The sequence below is a fragment of the Cupressus sempervirens genome, chromosome 10 (assembly GCF_028749045.1).
Source record: "Cupressus sempervirens isolate cs-2001-9-10 chromosome 10, ASM2874904v1, whole genome shotgun sequence".
Classification (NCBI taxonomy): Eukaryota; Viridiplantae; Streptophyta; class Pinopsida; order Cupressales; family Cupressaceae; genus Cupressus; species Cupressus sempervirens.
The window spans coordinates 144,759,914-144,770,551 of NC_143127.1; positions in this window are offsets into that span (position 1 = coordinate 144,759,914).

The following is a 10,638-nucleotide window of genomic DNA, read 5'->3' on the forward strand; positions in this document are numbered from 1 at the left end:
ATCTAGTGATGCATTCCAAAACAAATCACATTGCTATAAAATATCACTTTGTAAGAGAATTATTACAAGACAAAGAAATCATATTGGAATATGTCCATACAAAAGAACAAATTGCAGATATATTCACCAAGCCATTACCTAAGGATGCACTTTTGTACCTACGAGGTTAGCTAGGGGTCATTCCCCTATCTAAAGTTCACTAAATAAATTTTAGTGATGCATCAATAGGAACTCAGCTGAAGATCAATCAGTTGATGCAATATTGACAGGGACATATTGCAAATGAATCTATACTCAAGGTACATTGATATTATTCAGGATTGTCTTTGGCATGTGTTGTCAAAAAGGGAGAAGTTTATTGTCATATATTTCTAAAATTTTATAGAGGGAGAAGTAAAGAAGTTCATTCACAGAGGGAGAAAACTATAAGAGAAGTCTTCTACACATCAATCAAAGAAGGAGAAACTTTCTAACAGAGGGAGTCTTATTCTCAAAATTTTATTGTGCTATGACATGTTGTGTTGCCATCAATGCCAAAGAGGGAGATTGTTGGATACAATTGATTAATTGTGTGTTATCTTTGATGTTACACAAATGTCATATTAGTTGGTAATTAGTGCATGCCAAGCTCACTTGATCAATGAAGATAATTTTCCTACTCTACCGAGCATTCCTGAATTCACTTTGTGCAAAAAGTAGTTTCTACCAAGCTCACTCGGGCGTCGAAGGAAGTTAAGCAAAAAAGAGTGTTAACCGAGCTCACTCGGTTAACAAAGGGAAAGTTGAATAAAGTTAGTGTTAACCAAGTTCACTCGGTTACTAAAGGAATTTTGCAAGATCACAATGTTAACCGAGCTTCTATTGGTTAACATAGGAAATCGCTTCAAAATTAGTTTCTACCGAGCTGGGTCAGCTACCAAAGGATTTTTCTTTTTTTGGCATGTAAAGCTTAATTAATTTACCTATTGATTCTAGCCAACTAAGGTGATGAATATTAGTTGTTCTAAGTTGTAATTGAGCTGACTGGACAATCTGAAAGGTATAAGTAAAAAGGTCAATTTGTGATTTCAAAGTGTGTGAGATAAAAGTTGAATGAGTTGAAAGAGATAAGAAGAGGAAGCAAATTTGAAGGATAAGCAGATATCCTTGTAGATCAGAAAAGTATTATTCAATTAGGAAGGATCAAGTATGAACCAGAGCAAAGATCTATAATCAGCAATTCAATTGCATCAAAATCAAGTCATTTCATTATTACTTTCTAACCATTGTAGCAGTGAACTAAAATCTCTTAATAGAGTTGGTTAACAACCATTAGTAAATCCTCTAACAAGGTGATAATTCCATTGAATTTTTTTAAGACCTTTCGCAAGGCCACTCCTAACAAGGTGATTAAATCCTTTAACAAGGTCACACCTAACAGTGTGTTTTTTAACCTTTAATAGGGTTGGCTCCTAACAGGGCTCACTTTAGAAGAGTGAAAAATAGTAACTAGTTACATTGGTGGTTTTCCCAAATTGGGTTTCCACATTAAATCCTGGTGTCTCATGTGTTCATGTTATTTCTTTTCATCCTTGCAAGTAATTATTGATAACATTCACTAAAGTAATTCACATTTTGCATTTACCAAGTTACAGCAATTTCTATGTGTTTACCGAGTATCAGCAGTAACCTGTTTTATCAGTTTGAATTGTAATTGACATCTAATGGATCTGGGATATATTTTTGTGGTAACTGATTCACCCTCCATCTCAATTACTCCTTTTATATTTCTAACAAAGAAGAGAGGAGTTCAAAAAAGAAAAATGGAAGAGGAAAGCAATATGCAGAAAATAAGGAAGTGTGTAATGTGCTCATATCAGATTTAGGTTTAGGACTGCATAATAATAGTTGTCAAAGATTGATTAAAATTATTGTATGATTTCTAATTCATTGATGATCCTAGAATGAATGGTTTATTGATTTTTATAGCTATAGAATTACCTTTTTCTAAGATTGTATCCTTTGGAAGATCATATTTAATTGAATTATATGATATCCAATATTAATACTTGCATCATTTAAGTATCTAATATTATGATTTAATCTCTAAATATATGATAATTATAATATTTGTAATACATTATCTATATTATATTATTTAATATAGTATGTAATATCTCTTAATTATTTATTTATTAATCTTATTATCAATAGTTACTATAATAGTATTTATGTTCATGCGTTTAAATATATGATCATTTATTTGTTTATAATATAATTTTAATATCTATTTATCATTATATTTTGATATTGTTATATACTTATCTATCTTTACTTAAAATAAATGTATTATTAGTTATTTATAATTATTTTATATATATATATATATATAGGTTATTTTATTGTATCTTAATAATTATTAAATATAATAAAAGTATTATTAGTTATTTATAATTATTATATATATTGGTTATTTTATTGTATCTTAATAATTATTAAATATTATTTTAGTGGGGCTATCACAGTCCTCCCCTCTCGAATTTTCTTGTCCTCAAGCAATTGATTTGATCCCTCATCAATTCATAGTCTGAATTCATTCTCTTTCCTGCATAGATGTTAGACACTTGCAAAGTAAACATGTTAGTATATAATAGAGTGTACAAGAACATATAAATGAAGACACAAAGTAGAAACATTAATGCATGAAGACACGATGCAAACACGAGATAGACACATGAATGCATGAAGACATGAACCAAACATATTAATGCATGAAGACGTGATGTAGACACATAGTATATATGTTAGAATCTAGCTTACAAATTGAAATAAGAAAAGGGTAAGGAAATGTTTTACCACATTGATCGTGAATGTCGTGCTCCTTCCTCCTATTTTGAAATCAAAAGTTCTTAAAGATGCATATTTTTAACAACTTTTCTATAACCCATACTATAATAGGGTGTATAATTCCATAGTGGATGGTAGATTTACTACTACTCAAGTTTGGACATGCTCAACTTGGAGTTCCCTTGGATTTTTAATCCATATTGAGATTTTCTCGCCCCAACGCGACCGATTTACTCCTCCCCCTATGCACACTCCCTACCCACTAGGAACATGTTTAATTTTGATGTGGGTAGTAGATTTACTACTTCTTGAGGTTGGACATGCTTAGCTTGGGGCTCCCTTAGATCTTTATCCACATTGGGATTATCTTTCCCTAGCACGATCGATTTACTCCTCCCCCTGTGCACACTCCCTACCCACTATGTACATGTTTAGTTTCATTATGGATGGAAGGTTTACTGCTGTTTGAGTTTGGACATGCTCAACTTGGGGCTCCCTCAGATCTTAAAATCTGTATAGGGATTCTTATGCCCCAACACAACTAATTTACTCCTCACCCTGTGCACGCTCCCTATCCATCATGAATTTAAACACAAATATTTTGATTAATGTCTCCTTCTTAGACCCAAAATAGATTTCTATCAACTTCACTTATAGTTTTATTTTTCAATTTAGGAAAAAAATAAAAATAGATATGTCACACAAAACATTATTGCCCACATATATATAATATCTATAATCATAATGTACAATATATCATATTTATTATTCCAATCATTAATAACTTTATTGATAAATCATCATATATTTCTAAAATATAAGTATAATTCAAAATTAGTGAAATTGATGTATTTAATTCAAAAAAATCACTCTTAAGTAGCCTCTCGTATTAATAAAAATATAAGGAAAATACACTTACCTCGTTAAATCACAAACATACCTTATGCTTTTAGTCACATCCCCACCTTATGGACTTTAAAGGAAGTGTTAATGTCACATGTTTTCCATAATGCTATTGTCTAGCTGTATTGGATGACCTCGACACATGCCCCAATCAAAGTTGGTTTGAAACCATGGGTAATATTATTTTCTTCATATTTCTACCATATCCAATATCTATTAGATCTCCTTGTTTAACTTTTCTTGGCAGGTCTTACATCCGCTGGTCTAGGTTTATCTATTGTGATTTTAGCAGCCTTTATACTCAGGCTTTCAAACTTTTTTCTTTTTGTCTTAACTAAAGTCTTCTCTTGGTGGTGGTACATGTAATGCATCCTTGTATATTTGATTAATACTAACAAGACTAATGTGGTGCTTGATTATTACAGAAAGTATTGTTTCACTTAATATTCTTCATGTTCTCTGATATTTGCTCCATCCAATATCCTCCTTATTTTTGTGTTTGGCCCTATCAGTGGATCCACTATGTCTTTAATATTTTTTCCTTTAGGGATCAAGGTAATCAATTTCTTTCTCATGTATCTTCATTCATGTTCTACCTAATATATCCCTCCATTTGTGTTTATTGATGATTTCAGTGATATATTGTTGGTGTAAATACGTATTCATTATTTACACTTAAGTTTACTTAGGTTAATGCATTATTTTATTATTTTATTATTTTTATTTGTGAGACACTTATGAGTTTGTGCACCTTTTTGAGTTTTCATGTTGACAGCATAGGTGTATGCAACTCTATTTTAGCACATGGTGTCTACAACACTGATTTGCATGTCACACCCTTGTAGGCTTATCCTCACATCATCGCACATACTTTTTTTCTTAATGGAGGATAACCCATATATGGTGGACATGTGCCTAGTTGTATGACTTATCATGTAGCTAATTACAAGGCATTCTAGATGTATCTCAGAGGCCTTTTTATACAGGCACTCCTAGTGTACTCTTATCATGGCATATTAAATATATCATCATTCTGATCATACTCTCTCTCTCTCTTGGTCTACAGTTGTGTTTGTGTTTGATTTCTTAGTTCTTGGATGAATTTTTCCCTTAGGCAAATTCTTACATGGTATCAGAGCTTGGAGATTTTCTCATCTTTTCCAACCAGCGATAGCATTTCAAATAATCAGCGGTGACTATTTTCATTTCCCACCCATGACTGTCACTTCCAATGACTACACTATTTTAAAATCACTTGCCAAAAATATTTCCAGGCGTTTGTCTAAGATCTCGCGAGCATCCTTGACTACCTGGCAGCGTGAACGTCTGTATTTTCCGGAGAGGGTTTTGAGTTTTCTAGCGCTGACGAATTCCTGCCCATACGCAAATTTTTTTAATAGCCCACCAACAGGAACTGCCACGTGGAAATTTTTTATTGCTCCATCAATGACCGCATCCCAACCCACGTCAGTGCTCGCTGGACAGTCCACTGCAACATGTGGCACCTATTAATTTGCCTGAGCAACAATCAAAACTGCCTCATCACCCATGGAATCTAGATTTTTTTTGCTACACACAATACCACATCAGTAGTATGACAGTTTGACATGTCATCATTTTGTATAGTACGGATGCCAAATCAACTTGACACATTAGTCGAGGGCCCCATTTTTTGCTGACATTAGTTTTACTAGGTTAAAATTGACAGTCATTTAACCATCAAAACCAGGTGTTTTATAACTACAATGACAGTTGTTTGACCATCAAATTTAGACTCACATCTTTTCCTCCAAACCCCTCTCGAGATTGCTTTTCAATTTGGCAGCCTAACTTTGTGATCCCATAACTTGGACATCCAAACTCTGTTTCAGGTGCAATTTTTTTTAAATTGGGTAGAATTTCTTGAATTTTCTAGTGCTGGTATTATTTTCTAGTTTTGGTGCATAGATTTTGTAGAAATTGCATTTTTTGGTGACTGTACCTGCATAATCCTATGTTTTGCAACTTCAAATGCTCTATATGGGCACATCTGGTCACTTTTTCAGGTTCCATTATTTTTTGAAAATGCATTTTTTTTGTCTACTTTCCAAATCTGAAGTTAGATTGTAGGGTTGTGTGGACCAAATCTCACTTTCAGAATTAGGCCATTTTTAGCATTGTAAAGCTTTGATTCTTTTCAAAATTGTTGTAAATCTGAGCTACAGTGCTTTAGTGACATATTTGAGACTCATAAGGCAATTGTAAAAGCAAAATTAGAAAGTCCACTTTGTTCATTTTGACAAGTGGCCCATTGTATATGCACTACTTATAAAGTACCAAAAGCATCTTCTTCTTCTTTTTTTTTTTTTGGGGGGGGGGGGGTGTTTCTTTTGATTGAGTGAAAAGGGGGGGGGTGTACTATGTTTCTTGTGTCTCTCTATTGTGCTCTTTTCATTTCTACATCATGGGTTTTAAATGTCCTCCTCTAACTTCACGCAACTATTCTACATGGAAAGATATTGCATGGAGTAGATTAATGGAAAAAGGATATAGTCTTTATGTTGATGGTACAATTACCAAACCTACTGATGCTAAAGAACTCATTGATTGGAAAAATCAAGACCCACAGGCTTTAGGAGTTATCAAGAGTTGGGTACATGGGGATCTTCTCTTTCACATTAAAAGTTGTTCAGAATCTAAATAAGCCTGGGATAAACTTGAATAGTTGTATGGTAAGGTGGATGAAGAAAAGGGATTTTAGATTAAAGATGATTTACTTCTCTTAGATCCAAAGAATTTTGATAGAATTTAGGATTACATCATCAAAGCCAATGAGTATAGGGCATTTCTTAAAGATTGTGGAAATCCCATGAAGGATGACAGGTTAATTCATCACATCTTGAAGAGGCTACCTTTTGAGTACACTAACTTCGTTTCAAGTTTTAATACTCACAAGTTGACCATGGGATCTTCTTACCACAAGCCTTCCTTTGGTGCATTTATAGAGATGTTGATTGTTGAACAATCTCACTTGATGGATTTTGGACTTCTCAAGTCATCAAAAACCAAAGCCTTAGTGGCTAGTGATGAGTACAAATCAAGGAGGGAAAAGCAACAACAAGAAGAAGCAGTGGAAGCAAAAAACATAATCTAAGACACAACAATCATCCTCTCAATAAGACAATTCTTCTTCAAATAAAAAGGGAAGTAATGAAAAGAAGGACAAACTCTTCTGTGCATACTAAAAAAAGCCAAATCATGACGAGCATCATTGCAAGACAAAAAAAATCGATGAGTTGGAAAATCTACTCAGGAAGAACAAGATTCAAGTGCTAGGTATTTCCAAGGATTCTACTCCAACCTTTTCAAAGGGTAAAGGTCAAGCACTTATGGCAAACACAAGTTCTTCTTGGGAATGGATACTTGACTCAGGTGCCTCTTACCACATGGGTTCTTCAAAGGAAGACTTTTCTTCATTGAAGCAGTCAAAGGTACCACACATCTTCATGGGAGATGATACTAAAATGCAAGTTGAAGGGAAAGGAAATGTGGAAATGGAAAATGGGGAATTCAAAGATGTTCTCAATGTTCCAAACCTAAGCTCCAATCTCCTATTAGTTTATCAAATCACTCACCTAGGAGATGGTCACAAAGTTGAGTTCCTTCCAGATTCAGTGATGGTGCGAAGTCTACGAGATGATTCATTGGTTGAAGTGGGGAAAGTCAGCGATGATAAGAGGCTTTACTCCTTCTCCCACTTTGTGCCTAAGAGTCCTTCTCAAGCCTTGTTCACTCACTCACATTCACAAATCAACTTATGGCATGAGCGGTTTGGTTACCTTGACTTTTTCTCTCTTCAGCAACTTTGCTCAAAACATATGGTCAAAGGTATACCTAATATCAGCTTTTCTAAGGGAGAGTGTTCATCTTGTTCAATGGATATGAATATCAAGGAGAATTATGATAAAGGGAAGTCTTTTAGAGCTCCAGTTGTTCTTTAGCTAGTTCACATGGTGTTAGCAGGATCCTTTGCAGTGACTTCAGTCAGCCAAGGCCGCTACATCCTCACATTTGTTGATGACTTTTCAAGATTCACTTGGGTCTTCTTCCTTCATCATACTAATGAAGTGGTTCATAAGCTTCAAGACTTCAAGACTCATGTTGAACACAAGTCAAGGAAATCCATCAAAGTACTAAGGATGGACAATGAGAACATATATGTGGATAGAAGACTTATGAACTTTTGTAGAATTGAGGGGATTGATCTTCAGAACCCACCAGCATTTAGTCCACACAAGATAGATGTTGCAGCTATGAGGATTAAGACTCTCAAGACCATGGCAAGTTGCATGATAAACGTCAAGTCTCTTGATCCTACATTAGAATTTGAAGCCATTAGCAGTGCTACTCACATACTTAATAGGTCTCCTCATAATGCCTTAGATGGAAAGACTCCTTTTGAGGCATGTTGCGGTAGAAAACCAGTTGTGAGTCACTTTAGAGTCTTCGGTTGTCTAGAATGGGAAAACCTATCTTCCAAGACTTGCAAGGCACTAGTACCTAGGCCTTGTACCTTCATCGACTATGAAGACAATGCTAAAGCTTACAAACTAATGGATTCTAAGACACGTGACATTTTTGTGGAGAAGCATGTTCACTTTGAGGAAAGTTCACCTAGCTTATCCTCTAAACCTCTTCGCACATCATACACAATGGAAACTGATAGTGACACTAGCGATAGTGCTTTAACAGGTTTAGACACGTGGGGTTCTATCGACAGTTGTAGTGAGAGGTCACATCAGTCCAATCCACATGCTTACATTGCCACAGTGAAAGGTCTAGCATAGCATGGTACATCTCATCTTCTAGCTCTAGCTTGAGTTGACTTGGAAGATAGACTTGAGGACTTACATCTTCTCATTCATGAAGGTGATCCTTCCATAGTTGTTGCAAGGGCTCACTTTGACCCTCATGTCCATTCTCTACATGATTAATCTGTATAGGTTGGCGTGATTGTGGATCCTTATGAATAGCAATTAGTGGAGATCTCTTTGTCAGTTGAGAAGATAGATGGTTCAGTGGAATAGGTTCAACAGACATCCTTGCCAGATCTGCATTCAGTCTTTTCAACACAGTTGGAAGGGGCAAGCACCAGCATCACTATAGGGATACTTGAGCAGGTTTCAGGGCTAGCATACATCTTTAGGATTGTACCTTTTCCTTTGTTTCTTCCTAAGGGGAGGAACACCATTCTGCATTCTTGGACTAGCTTCTTCATCGGAGCGGCTTTCACTTGTCGGCATTCTTCATTTGGGGAAGGGGAGCCTCTTTTGTCTCTCTTCCTTCTCTCATTTTTCTCTTATGTATATACTAGATGTATGTCATAATGGGGGGGTCTTGATTACTCCATCCATCGATGCATCCCTATTTATCTCTCTTTTTGGGGGAGAGTTTTTCCCATGAGGTTTTCCCTCTTTCTCCACTTTATGAGAGATTTGCATTTTCATTATGTACATGGCTACCTAACATGGCCTAGTAGCTGGGACCCATTCTGCATCTTCATCCTAGTTCGTAAGCTTAAGGGCATTCCCCTAAGTTGCACTTAAGGGGGGGTCTTGGTGTAAATACGTATTCACTATTTACACTTACTTAAGTTTACTTAGGTTAATGCATTATTTAATTATTTTATTATTTTTACTTGTGAGACACTTAGGAGTTTGCACACCTTTTTGAGTTGTCATGTTAACAACACAGGTGTACGCAACTCTATTTTAGCACATGGTGTCTACAACATTGATTTGTGTGTCACACCCTTGTAGGCTTATCCTCTCATCATCACACATACTTTAATGCTTAATGGAGGATAACCCATATCTGGTGGACATGTGCTTGGTTGTATGACTTATTATGTAGCTAATTACAAGGCATTCTAGATGTATCTCAAAGGCCTTTTTATACAAGCACTCCTAGTGTACTCTTATCATGGCATATTGAATATATCATCATTCTAATCATACTCTCTCTCTCTCTCTTGGTCTATAGTTGTGCTTATGTTTGGGTTCTTAGTTCCAGGGTGAATTTTTTCCTTAGGAAAATTCTTACATATATATTCCTTATACTTCCACTATGGCGATGTAAGTGGAAGACATTATTCTTATAAAAGTAGACATTCTTTGTGTTGAGTAACGATGAGTCTATCATTTAGGTAACTTCCTCTTTAATCTACTTTTATATATCCTTTTTGCCTCCTAATATGGGTTGCATATTATCATATCTTCTACTTCGTTTCTCTAGCAATAGTTTTTGGGGAACCTGTCGTTGTGTTAGCTGCATTGTGTCCATCTTTAATGTTACCTTGGAATCCTTCTATTGGAAATATAAGCGGATTAATTGAGAGGGGAGGGGTGAATTAGTTTCTACAAAAATAAATCTTAGATCCCTTAGATGTCAGTACAAAATGAAAATAGATAATTGAATATTGTTGAAGCTCGGTAAACACATAGAATGCTACAACTCGGTAATAACTGGATTAGCTTGGTAAATGATTAACACATAAACCATTAAATGTTATCTATGATTACCATTACGTTAACTTAGTTGCAAACACATAAAGAAAATAGCATGAACACATTTGACACTAGGATTTAACATAGAAACCCAATTTGGAAAAAATCACCAATAGCAACTAGTTACCGATTTTTACTCTTATGAAGTGAGCCCTGTTAGGAGCCAACCCTGTTAAAGATTACAAAATACACTGTTAGGTGTGACCTTGTTAAAGGATTTAATCACCCTGTTAGGAGTGGCCTTGTTAGAGTCTTTGAGAACAGTTCAATGGAATTGCCACCTTGTTAGAGGATTTGCAAATAGTTGTTAAGCCAACTCTATTAGGAGATTTAGATCACTGCTATAATGGTTAAATAGTAACAA